We start from the raw sequence: 13,987 nt of genomic DNA on the forward strand, positions 1-13,987 counted from the left end.
AATGTACACACATTGCTCAGTTACAAGAAAATTGGCAGTAATCCACTGACTGATGCAAAGACCGTGGGACTGAGACTGAGATGGATGTGTACATTCACTTTCATACTTTGCTCTCATTCACGAATGATTATGGTTTGGAGTTTAAAACGCTGAGTCAGTGGTTAGAATTGATATATTGATCACAGTTAGGTTTAGCTGTTAATAAATGTATGGCTTGGCTTGGAAAGATAAACACAATTAGGGTTTACATGTTTAATCTTCATGGATTACTGCCTTGGTTATGTCACATGGACACTCCTCTACACACACACAAAAAAACCCTCAGATTATACAAATTTGTTCTACCCTGAACTGTGCCACACCTTTGCTTTAGACACGTGAACAAACGCACATATTGAACATTTTTTGTGAGACCGAATTGTTTTAACAACCTAGATCTCTCTTTGTAAAGGATGATTGAGTTGTCACTGAAGACTTGTACATCTGAATAATTTGTTTTGTACTCTTGACAGCTTTGTGCTTTGTTCTGTTGATGAAATGAGAAGACAGAGTCTTAGCTGAGCTAATGTTGAAACAAAAGGCTCGCTGTAAATCAAAGACATGCATAAAACACAGAACTCAGTTTAGAGATGAAGCTTTTCTAAAATAACACAATTGACTCATACCCTGTTGTTCTATTTCAACGTTCAGGATAAAAATGTATGCTATGTGAGTTTTTTCATGACAGTATTTCCTTGTATGCGACAACTGCTGGGAAACACTGTCAACCAGCCAAGCAAGAAACTTTTCTTTTTCTGCTTTGTTCCTCCATCCATCACAAAGAGAAACACCAGCGGATCTACTTCCTGCTGAGATTTTAGTCACCATCTGTCATCATTGTTATGTAAATATTGACATGGATGAATTCAAATGCTGCTAGGCTTTACAGACACATGTTGTATGACGGCTTTTGATTTTTTAAATTATTCCGTCGATGTTGAAGTGACTTAAGGAAAAACAAAGAAACTGTTCTTAGACCCGATTAAACAGGACGGGTCAACTGGGGACAAAAAACACTGAGAAAAAGACTGGAATAAATCTGTCACAGCCTGTTAATGTGTGTTTGTGTGAATGTGTTGTAATGCGGGTGGGTTTGTGTGTTAATGCATGTGTGCATTAGCATGCTAACAGCCTCTAATTAGGTTTGTGTCGCAGCTTAGATTGATGAATCATTTGTACAACAGCAGCGCCAAGAGCCACACTCACAGTTTAAAACTAAACTCTCACTCCGAAAAATAAGCTTACAACATGTAAGATTATGAGAAAAATTATTTTAAGAATATTCATGATAGAAATGTTGCAGGAGTTTTCAGCATAAGTTTCTTTTTGTTTAATTTGTGTCACCCAGTATTCACTTATTTGTCACAAGAGAATTTGAGATTTTTTAAATTATATTACAGAGAAAATCAAAAGTTAAGTAGATAAAAAGCAGTTCATGCGAAACTGAATCAATGCTAAATCAGCATTCTCACAACTAGGCTTATTCAGTGAGACGTTTCATAAGGAATAATCTCACAACTTCTATCCACAGTAACAACACGTAGACGCAGAAATGTATGAAAGCATCCTGAGCCATGATGACTATAGCATTCCTACATCCACTGTAACATAAAATAGAACCTTTATTGATTCCCCATAAGTGATACTTACATTTGGACAGTAGCACACAGGGAGTAAATCATTGTTAGAAAATAAATTACCTATTATATTTGTGTACTATTGCTATAAATGAGTTTCTGTGGTATGTCATCTCACATGTGTGTGCACTACCAGGGTGCAGAATGGAGTGCTCAACCCAGGACATATGTGTTCACATTTAAGTCTGATGCAAGACACTTGTGTTTGAAATAGCATATCAAAGGATCAACATGTACATTTATTAAGGAAATTTATTACAATCTTGTGACTGCCAACAGCAATTTTGACCCTTGGATACACATCCAGTAATCTTTGTAAGAAAGAACCCCCCTCCCCACCCCAAAAAAAACAAACAAACAAAAAACAGGATAATTAGAAATGATTATGATTGATGCTGTCTCTAAGTGCATGTTTGTAAGAACACAAATATGGTGCAAAATATGTTTAGTTGTGAACCAGGGGAAGTTAAAGGTCGTGGATGCTGTTAAATTAGTTTGAGATTGAAAAGGAACATTCAGGGACAAGTTGCTTGATCAGTCTGTGGCAGGATGTGGTCCAGAGACTCCTCAGTTTGGCATAGAAAAGATAAAAGTGGTTGTTAGAAGCTAATTGTGAACCAGCAAATCTGATCCATATAGAATTGGAGCTGAATCGGACGACTGGACTGGGAAGTGAGCATAACGAGACCGCATTTCGAAGTGCCCTTTGGCAAGACACTGAATTGCATGTTGTCTCGGATGCAAACATTATGGCATGCATGTGTGTGATAGTGTAAACCACAGTGTAGCTTGTAACACTGTATAGAATACAAAGTATTGTATGTTGTATGTGTGCAAATGGGTGAATGGGTGAAAGTGGCCGTTATTTGTAGAGCACAATTCATACATAAGGCAATTCAAAGTGCTTTACAGCTACATAAAATCACAAGAATGCAAATAAAATAATTTCATAAAACAAAAATAATCACCGTTTTCAGTCGTTTTTAATAAACCGTTTTCAGTTTTGTCTGGAGCTGGAGAATCTATCTATCTATCTATCTATCTATCTATCTATCTATCTATCTATCTATCTATCTATCTATCTATCTATCTATCTATCTATCTATCTATCTATCTATCTATCTATCTATCTATCTATCTATCTATCTATCTATCTATCTATCTATCTATCTATCTATCTATCTATCTATCTATCTATCTATCTATCTATCTATCTATCTATCTATCTATCTATCTATCTATCTATCTATAGTTGTGGTAGGACACATTATAGCTGCGTATTAGCTGTAAGCATGTACAGATTGAACAATAGGGGTCCCAGGATTGACCCCTGGGGAACCCCACAGGTCATTTGGTCTGAGACACAGTTACCAATTTCAACAAAATACTTCCTGTCCTCAAGATAGGACTTGAACCACTTCAGAGCACTACCAGAGATTCCCACCCAGTCTTCTAACCTCTGTAATAAAATTACATGACCAGCTGTGTCAAAAGCTAAGACTGACACTTTGCCTACGTCTGTGTTCAGGCGGATATCGTTTGTATCGTTGATCAGAGCTGTCTCAGTGCTGTGGTGGGGCCTAAAGACTGATTGGAAAGTATCAAAATCATTGTTAGACAGGAGAAAGTCAGTAAGCTGTTGGTATACAGCTTTTTCTACGACTTTGAGTAAGAATGGCAGGTTTGATATGGGCCGGTTGTTGTTCAGTACTGTGGCATCAAGATTGCTCTTCTTTAGAAGAGGCTTAATGACAGCAGTTTTAAGACCTTTGGAAATGTTCCAATCTGAAGTGAGATGTTGACTAGATGAGCGAGTTGTGGTAACAAACTGCTCAGCACAGACTTTAGGAATCTAGTGGGCAACTCATCAAGGCAGCACGTTGATGGACTCAGACTGCAGATGATCTCTTGGACTGTTTTGTCAGTGACAGGTGTGGAAAGTATCAGCTCTGGGTGTCTAGCTGGCTGCAGAGTAGTATACAAAACAGTAGCATTTTTAATGCCTTGAACTTAAAGAATATTGCAAACTTATTACACTTGGATGTAGAAATTAGTTCTAAAGGCAGTGAAACTGGAGAGTTTGTTAATCTGTTTACTGTAGCAAACAGGACATGAGAGTTGTTACTGCAGTTTTTGATGATTTTAGAAAAATAGCTCTCCCTCGTTTTACGCAAAGTCTGGTTGAACACACAGCTTTTTTCTTTGTAAATCTCATAATGAACGTGGAGCTTTGACTAGCGCCATTTCTTTTCTGTGCCCTGACAGGCTCTTCTTTTCTCCATGGCGTATCCAAAACAATTAAAAGACTTGATGTGTAAGAGTTCCACAGATCATCAATATTAGAATATGGGGTATTCTCAAACCTAATCATTTCCATAAACTGCGATTTATGAGTATTCCCTGAACAACAGCAGACCAAACTACTGGTTTGTGTGTAACAACACCCACACAAAAACACAAAAATGATCAGATAAAGCAACACTGACGACATCCACATTTGAAAAAACAACACCCTTTAAAATGAGCACATCTAGAGTGTGCCCTCTGCTGTGGGTGGGCTCAGTCACATGCTGAGTTAGACCAAACATTTCAAGGACAGCAGTGAGTTTTTTAGCTTGCTTGTTATGGGCTACATCCACGTGCACATTCAAGTTCCCTGTTATGACTAAACAGTCAAAAGCAGTGCACACAATTTAAATAAAACAATTCTGTGATGGTTTGTAAATGGTGATATAAAGTATGGAAGATTGTTTTATTTTGAATGACACGTACTCAAATGATGAAAATGAGGATAAAGGTACTCAGAGTAGTCAACTAGACAGACTATTTATATTTGTTTGTGGCTTCTCCTGAACTCTTTGAAACAGGGAGATACACCAACTGCAGAGGCATCAAGAGTCTGAGGTGCTGTAGAGATAGCCTTTCAAGGGTCTTCATGACATGAGGTTTAAAGCAATTGGATGTTTAATCTTGGGCATTGTGATGATGGAGCATGCCTTACAGAGCTTCTGAAACTTCACAAGAGGTCAGAAAGATGCTTCTACATGATTTGTGTCTACCTAAGCCATCCATGTGTCCACCAGGTTGCTGTTAAGAATGTGGATGGAAGACGACTGTCTTCTCTAATGGGTTTGAAAAATGAAGGAGGGGAGAGATAGTGAAGGGAAGGGAAGGGAAGGCAAGGGGACGAGGGAGGAGAGGATGATGCTGTCCTCTCCAAGTCGTACTACCCACAACAGCAGAGTTGCACCTATAAACTGTTTTAATAACTGAACGGTTTTCGAATCTGAAAAAGATGAGATTGAGAAATATTAGAAAAATATTAAAAAGATGAGCATTAATTAACTTTCCAAATTAGGTCAAGAACTGACTGACAAGTATTCAGTTTCATTGTATGGACTGTTCAAAACATAGATAGCAGAAGATGTTCAGTCTTCTTATCATCCTGGTGGGGACTCTCTGCAGGAGGAAAACAGAAAAAAAAGAGGGGGACTTCAGACTAAACACAGGACAGGTTGCAATCTGAAAACAACTCCAGTTGAACCATCCTTCAGGCTGTGGGGAAGAGCACAAAAGGGAGTTTGCTTCAGTCACTGTGCCAGACTTTGGCCCAGACTGTTGCTACCTTCAGTGATAACACTCAAGCATGTGGAGAGAGTGAGCTGCTGTTTCTCTGAAGGTTTACTTTGTTTTCATGTTGGCTGTATTTTCGTTTCTGCAGCAACAAACTTCAACCAAACAAGTATGTTCCAAATGACACACAAACACACACACAGATACACCACACCACGCATACACATTCTTGTCATCTATCCTAATGGGGACCCTAATCCTAAATATACCTTCATCCCTTATCCCAGCCCCTAACTTGACCCTAAAACCAAACAAGCTACCCTCTTATGTTTAAAAAAAAGAGTTTTCTCTTTGTCTGTAAAAAGACACACAGACTGGGATCGAAGAAAGATGTCCCCCCACCGTCCAGGAGTTAAACACATGCCGAGTCAGATAACATCTTTTCTCCTCTGGGAGGTGCTACATACCAAAACTATCCCTTCAGAGAACACGACAAGCTGTGAATATGAGCCCTGAAGATCTGAAGTAACTTCAAGCCTGTTTATTAGATGTTAAAGACCAAGTTATGTATGAACAACAATTATAACGTCAGTATTGCCCGTAACTGTTTGAGTCTCATGAGGCTGAATGATGCAGTTGAAGTCTTTTGCATACACACTTGTGCGTATGTGATCTGTTCACAGTACCATGTGTAAAACTGACTCCAGAAGACCAATCTCTGAACGTTTTCATTAGGATTAATCTTGGAATTCTTATCTTTATTTTTTATTCTTTGTTTTTTTTTGCAAGTTTCTGGAATGGTTATACAACATGTGAGGTAAAACCAACTCTGGAACAGGTTTATTAAGCTTAAACAAGATCAAACTATGGACATTAATTGCATTACAACAGAAAATGGCTGCTTCCTGACTTCAAAGTGGTTCTTTGACAATATGAAGAGCCTCTGAGCTAGTAGTCTTGGTGAAGACGTCCTCCCATCCATACCCTGTAAAATAGGTATTAGGAATATGTTGGCGCCTAAAAAGCTCTGAAGATAAGATCAAGTGTAGCTCAAGTGACCTGTTTCTGGTTTATTTCAATTCTGCTTTTTTCTTATTTGCTTTGATAGACATGAGTGCGTTACTGAATAATGCTATAGTAAAGTAATAGTGATATTTATTGGCTGAAAAGCCTTGACACTCGTTTGAAGAACATTTTTCTCCTCTTTAGATGTCCTTGGTGTGTTGCCAACAGTGAGAATCATATGGTAATTCAGCAAGCATGATTGCAAGACAGATTTAAAAGGGAGACGTATATGTCCATTTGGACCATAAATGATAGATGATGCCACCTAATATCATACATAAAGCCAGTGTGGAAATGCCTTAAAGTTCAATATCGCAGCTGGCCACTAGGCACAGACTCCAAAACATCCCTGATTTCAATGGCCTCACAATTAAAAATCATCAAATTCTCTCATGAAAAGTAAATTTTTCTCATGACTCTCTGAGGTCTCTTTGGCTGGATTCAGGGGGACATGGTTGACATCATGCTGGTATACATAGTCTATACACTTAGTCTGATTGTCCATCCCTTCCATCCATCTATTTTCTATACTCTGATTATCTTCTGCGCAAAAGAAAAATTAGACAGAAAGAACAAAAAATTGAATGAAAGAAAGAAACCAACCAACAAACAAAAAAAATAAAGAAACAAAGAAAGGGGAACAAACATCTGAAAATCTCTTTACTTCCTGAAGTTTCAGGCAAAAAGTATGTCTGCTTCATCTGCACTCATACATGGTAAGGATGAGCAGATTTCATCAGATATGTTGGGTGCTGCAGTGCAGCAGAATGAGGACATTTTCAGAAGCTAGAGGATCGACAGGCTGCTATATAAGGTGTGTGTGCTGCCCGTATGTAATGAGCATGTACGGAGCTGAAAAACAAGGAAGAAGGAAATGAAAAAACTTTGTGACAAGAGTGGAATGAACAGAATCCATCTCGATGTCTGATGTCAGTTTGCTGAAGTACAGCAGTGTACAAATATTTCATTACATTTAGACTCATGTCATCATCAGGAGGCATCTGAGCATCCCAGAATCTTCCTGTAGCAGGATAGTCCAAACACACAGCTAGAATTAAAAACATCTGCAGGTAGGCTGAACACCTACAAAGTTCTGATCTTAAAATCCCCGTTTTGGGATCCACACTGTGATAAAAATCTACACAATGAGCTCCTTAAAACCATTATGCTGGTGCAGGAGAGATGGAGCTGTTTTAAAGATGGCGGCTGCAGAATACACTCAGTCTCTGTTTTGATTTGCGCTGACAGGAAGAGTGGACATCAGGTGAATTTTATGTTCAGTTTAACTTTATTAAAATAAGATACAAGGAACAAACATAAGATAGCATAACACAGTTTAAATGTTTCACAATCTTATGAAAGAATAAAATAGAAAAAAACTAAACAAACAAAAAAAAAAACAGAAAAGATAAACTGAGCAGATTTAATACTCTGAGGTCTGCTGGAGCCCAGGGACCGAAATCCTGACACATACCAGGGGGCCAAAAGGCTAAATATATCAAGGGCCAGCGTGGCTCTGAGACTCTCTGACTGTAATTAGAATAAGCCTTGATCTTGTATTTAAAGCGTAACAAAATTCTTTGATACTTATCTAAATCATCTGATACATTTTAATGATACAGTTTCCTTCCAAAATCAAACACAGACTTACAAAATGTGAATTCAGTCATGTTTCACAGCTGTGATTAAATTGACACAACCTTTATCTCCGAGTCATCTGATCAGTTCGGTTCTGTTACAGATAAAGTATCCAAACATGCTGTACAAATAAAACTGGCTTGAATAAGAACCCTGTATCCTGGACACTTGTATTTTTTCTGTTTGACCAATCAGATGGCTCGGTGAGTCTGCAGAGTTGAGTCATATTTGAGACTGAACCTGCTGAATGTGAGTTTGATGTTCAGCGTCCAAGTTTTCAACAGTACATGAGAGTTTTTGTGAGTACTTGTGATCATGTGTGTATCATTTGTCTCCCTGTGTGGTAGATTACATGTTTGCGTGTTCAGCGTTATTATGTGATTCATCGTCCTCTAGATCTGGCGGCGGTTGGTCCTAGATCGTCTCTTGGATGCTCGGCTCCTCACCAGACTTTTTGGCTGAGGGATGATTGGCTGTGGTGGGAGGGCGGGAATTTGAACAATGTGAACGGGGTTCTGCTGAATGGGGGCGGGCCTCTGGGGTTTGGATGAGCGGGAACTGAACTTTTTCTTCCCTCCCTCTTCAGAGTCAGTACTTTCATCTTCTGCAAGACAGTTTCAGAGAAAGGTTGTATATGTTTATCTGCCTCATACATGGAAGGTAAATTATGGTTCTTTGAGTGAATAAGTTCAACTCTACCCTGCACCTGTACAATCCAAATCCAAAAATGCAAATACTATTACTGCAATACTATTTGAGGGCTTTTCTAGTGTTTTACCACATTCAGTGAATATTGTCACACTTGGGAGGTATAGGTTACCCTGAACATGGACAAGGGAGACTACCTACTTGGCAAAAATAGTAATATATCTTAATTTATCAATTCTTGTTCAAAGATATTAAAAGTGGACACTGTGGAAAACAAAAGTTCTGTGTATTGACTCACCATCCTCTTCCTCTACACTGTTTGCAGCAGCAACAGCAGGCTCTGAAAAAAACAGTTAATTAAACAGTCAATCACCTAATCAATCCACCAATCAAATAAAGACAGATAGATTCAGATTTAATTGGATGTTTCTAATCAAGGACAAAAAACAATACAAAACAACAGCAAAAAACAAAGGTGAATCGTACCAGGAGCTGTCACCTCATTGGGTGCTGGAGCTACAAAAATAAAAGCAACGATTAAAACTGTGTAGCACAAAGAGTAATATAATCCAAAATATTGTTTAACTTTTAAAATAAGCTGAGGAAATCAGATTTATGTCACTGACAAAGTTTGTGTAGTTTGTACACCCAAAAATCTGTTTTTTAAAAGAAAAAAACTCTAAATAGTTCTTACTGTCTGATGTCTCTGCACTGGTGCTGCTGGTGTCTGAAACACATCGACAGATAAACACATAACCCATGAATAGGTGAACTCCATCATATTTAGTTTGTGTTGGAACAGGAACATTTTTACAGAAAAGAACTTGAAATTCAAATGATGTTCACGTGCAGCTGTCACCTGACATCATCGTCATGTTCCTACCTGATGGTCCTCTTCCGTAATAATGGGATTCATCTGGAATCAGTCAGTTCAGACAAATGTGATGTGAAGACACATTCGTGTAAGGATGCAAATGTTAATCAGACAGAGGATAAACATTCAGATTCGTTATTGAACATGTGAGAGGACATTTTTATTGTTTATTGTTGTGTTTCCATTCATTCATTCATTCAGCGCTTTGCTGTATCACTGATCACGCTGAGTCACTATCATGGCTTGATCAAACACAAACCTTCAAACCCCGTAAGTTGCCACTGCAATGGAGAGACTTCCTTATTAACTGATTTCTTACCATAAAGCGACCTCTGCTGTTAGAAGTTGAATAAGAACATTTTCTGTTGTGTTTGTTGTGTTGTTGCTGAGATTGCTGGAGGATTTCAGGGTGTATTGAGCGTGTTTGAATCATTATTAAGTGAAAGTTAATGAAAATATTTTATATTTAGAGACAAGAATGGCTTAAGATATCTGCAGTACGATAAATTTGGGAATATATAAACATTTAAAAAACACAACAGAAATAAATGTACTTTTTGACAAAAAATTCTTCATTGTTGAACGGTTGAAAACTATTTAACATTTGGTGTTTTTCTCATTTCTAAACCATATTTTCAGGTTTCTTTAATGTTATTTACAGTAATAAGAGGTAAAGCGGTATAGATGTTATTAGTCATCACCTTCCTGCTTCGAGTGCCAGTTTTTACAAGATAATTCCAATTATCCTCTAGTGTGTGGCATTTGAGTGAGTTCACGTCTTCCAGACTTATTTTGAAATGTCTTCTTTAGAAATTTAGTGAGAATTACATGCTCACAGATATGGCAGATGTGTTTTTACTTACTGCTAAATGCCTGATGAAAGATTCAGAATTTTCTTTTATAATGTTAAGAGGTTTGATTCTGAATTTGGTAAAAATGCTTTTTTTTCATACAGGTCAAACTGTTTTTTATGCTTTCCCTGGATTAAGAAATTAACTTTACTTTCCAGTCCGTTAATGCTATGTATACATCTGACAAATGCAATCCAAATGTTATGCTTTTCTTTGTTTCTTTTCTATTTTTGATCTTGTTGGTCTCCACCAGCTTATGTAGGAAAAATCTTTGGCTGCTAAAAGTTGCATGGTATGTTAATGTGTTGTCATGAAATGACAAGAGAAGAGCTCGTTACCATTACAAATTTCATGTGTCTGAACACCATCAAGCTGAACCCACGTGACCTTGTCTCCCACCATAATGTACTAGATGTATAACTTTATTTGTAGCTTTTTTAAATGCAATAAAAGTCACAAGACAACCCATCTTGTGGCTAAAACACAAGCTAATCAGTGTCCAATACTGCGGGTAGTGTATGACAGTGGGTAATAAATGGCAGCTGTTGTTCACTGACAGGCTAAGAAAGTGGAATTTTGCTCATCTAAATGGTTGAAGTTAACCTGTGTTAGATGATGAGTGGCCAGACAAAGTGCCTGCCTGTTTCGATAGAAAACTTCCCCAATGATTCTGTATAGGAAATAATCTGGCATGTCAATTTAATTAAAAAAAGACCAGCAGTATTTGAACTATTCCACCACTCATCTCATTATAGAATGTTATCTTCCATTCCCCACAGGGCAGTTTATAAGGATGCTGTTCAGAAGACTTAATGCTGAGTTCTAAAATGAATGGTAATGCCTTTGTCATTCTTGACTGTGATTGTGGACACTGAACTATGACAGTCACATCATCAGATAAATTTACTGTCATTGATATAAAGTTTATTAGAAAGGTTATTATTTCCAGTTAACCACAGCTTATGCTTATCAAGGCCGATTAAGAGCAACAGAAAACCTGTAGAGGTAGTTTCTTACTGTACAGAGTAGGTGCTTTATGTCATTAGATATAACATTACACCTAATTGAAAAGCTTGAAAATGATATGATTATATTGCAGGGTCACGTAAGTAATGTGAATTGTGTTTTCAATAGATAACAATGTTCATTTTGCTTTGAGTTTGCATATTTGTTGTTAATTTCTGCCTCCTTTGATAAATGACTGGATGCTTTATTGTAAGTGAGGTAACTAAAGTGAATTCAGCTGTCAGAGTTCCATCTTGTGGTAGAATTATTCATAAAATAGAATGAATCAAGGCCTTCTGACTGTCCTGCAGCTCTTCAAATTCATTGTGTTTAATCACTTTTATCATGTCTTGCTTTTTAACTTTTCTTCTTTTTTTCTAGAAACCACACCTGAAAGTTCAAACAGTAACCAAATAAATCATCTTATTTACCCCATTAAACCATTTCTTAAGCAGGAGATTTAATCTAATTATGATTTGAGCTGTCACTTTTTTTTTGTTTAACTCTGTGATATTAGTATGATGAAAACAACAGAGGATTCTCTGAGCTGTATTCTTACCAGGCTGATCAGGAGACACAACATTCACGCTCTCTGAAACAACAAAAGACAATAGAGGAGAAAGAATCTCTTTAATCATTAAACTCAACAGTGACTGTTGCTGTTTATAGTCAAGCCTGCTCGTGGTGCTACTTTCAGACATAAACTTATTTACCTGTGTGCTTTTGAAATATCTCAGCAACATGATCACACATAATAACACTTTAAGAAATTAAAGAGAAGTTCACATCTTTGGTGTCACTGTCACAGAATGATTACCTTCATACAAAATGTTTAATTAGTTACCCAGAGTTTTGTAGTAAACTAATTATTCTTACTTATTCCAGTTTGATACTTGCAGAGAATATGTTTGAACAAGAAGCACTGGGATTAACTCTAATTTAAGATTCACCCACATGCAGATGATAGACCTCTTTTTATCTGTGTTTGTACCGACATCAGTATCACAAATCAATATTTGTATGAGCTGATTTTCTTTTGAGATTTTAGAAACTGACTTAGATGTAGATCCAATTGATAGGTTTTAGAATTATCAAAGTTCATTTCAAAGTTTTAATCTCAGAAGTACCAAGCTATAATAACATTTTAATTAAAAGCCAATGAGATTAGAGTGCACAGTTTATGACTCACCTGTGGGAGCTTCATCAGATGTTGAATCTTTATCTAACAGAGACGGGTGAGACATATGAAGGTTAGAGACAGAAGGACAGGTGCAGGACACAATGTGTGTCAGTGATGAGAGACAGCTGATTTACCTGTTGGCATGGCTTGTATTCCAGCATCTGCAAACATGAAACAGCTTGATTAAGCAAAACTGAATTCATTTAAAGAGATTTTTTAATCAGATTCTTTGCAGATGCAATCTCACCATTGGAGTCAAGGTCTCCCTCCACCAGCAAGACGAATATAGAGAACAAAAGAACAACGTTCCTGCAATCCAGTCACAACGTTTAGTCTCAATGCTGTAGTGGCCTTATGATGCCATATGAAGTTTAACACTTGAGAGCAGCAGCTGTGGTGTGCTGCCTCAAAATTTATTAGTCTTGCATTTATCTCCATTATCTGTCTGGCTTCTTGCATCACAAAAACAAGACAGAAAAGAGTCAAAAGCTAAATAAATTAACTTTGTCCTGAATGTAAGGCTTTATGAAAGTGCGTGGGCAAGCAAACATTTGACTATTTTTGTTGATCATTCTGACAGCAAACTGTCCAAGCTGATTTAAATCAGGTCAGTGTTACTGTTTGTCTGAACTGAGTGTTACTGTAAGCTTTACCTATTAAAGAAACTTTCAGATTGAGCCAACACAGCTTTTACAACAGAGACTGTCAGCCCATTATAACACTCCTTTGGTTTAAAACCTGATTTTTGTTTGATGATTTATTATTTAATTTTAGGATATGTCCTTTTTTCAGTATAATCTGTTTCAAGTACACCTGCTTAAACTCTTAAAAAACTATTTATGATTACCTTACTCACAGTAATATGTGCCCCAGAAATCTGCTTCTCTTTTCCTAACAAAACACACCCCTGAATCGAAACATAGACTCATTGCACACAATGTGAGCTCTACGTATGCTGCAGTGTAACACTACAAAAAAGAATACAGTAGCACAGACAGCAGGATCATAAAATGAAACTGGGACTTTTATACCAGACTGAAAACCCGACAAAGGCCACATAAAGATGAATTTTACAGCCTCACTCACTGATGTGCTGTGCATGTCTGTGGTCTGTATTTTTAACATTACCACTGTTTTACAGTGTTAACACACACAGAGCAGAGGACGGACATACCTGCTGAACATGATGGTGTGAGGTCAGACAGGTCCCTGATCAGTACGACAGGTAGGCAGATAAACGCTCAGGTAGGCAGACAGGTGACTGTTACAGTACTTCAGTATTGCACTGCAGGAATCCTCTGGCTCTGAGCATCTGGCGGTGGTTTATATATCTGCCTAAATGTCACCCGGACAGAGGACGGACCGAAGTGTGTGTTTGTTGGTGTGTATTTGTTAGTGAATGTGAGTTTCAGGTTTCTATGTTAATGCCCAACAGGAGGAGGTGAAGAAGACTCACACAGGTAAGTTTCTCTGTATC

This window comes from Leuresthes tenuis, unplaced genomic scaffold (assembly GCF_036924035.1).
Source record: "Leuresthes tenuis unplaced genomic scaffold, fLeuTen1.0.hap1 SCAF_18, whole genome shotgun sequence".
Taxonomy (NCBI): domain Eukaryota; kingdom Metazoa; phylum Chordata; class Actinopteri; order Atheriniformes; family Atherinopsidae; genus Leuresthes; species Leuresthes tenuis.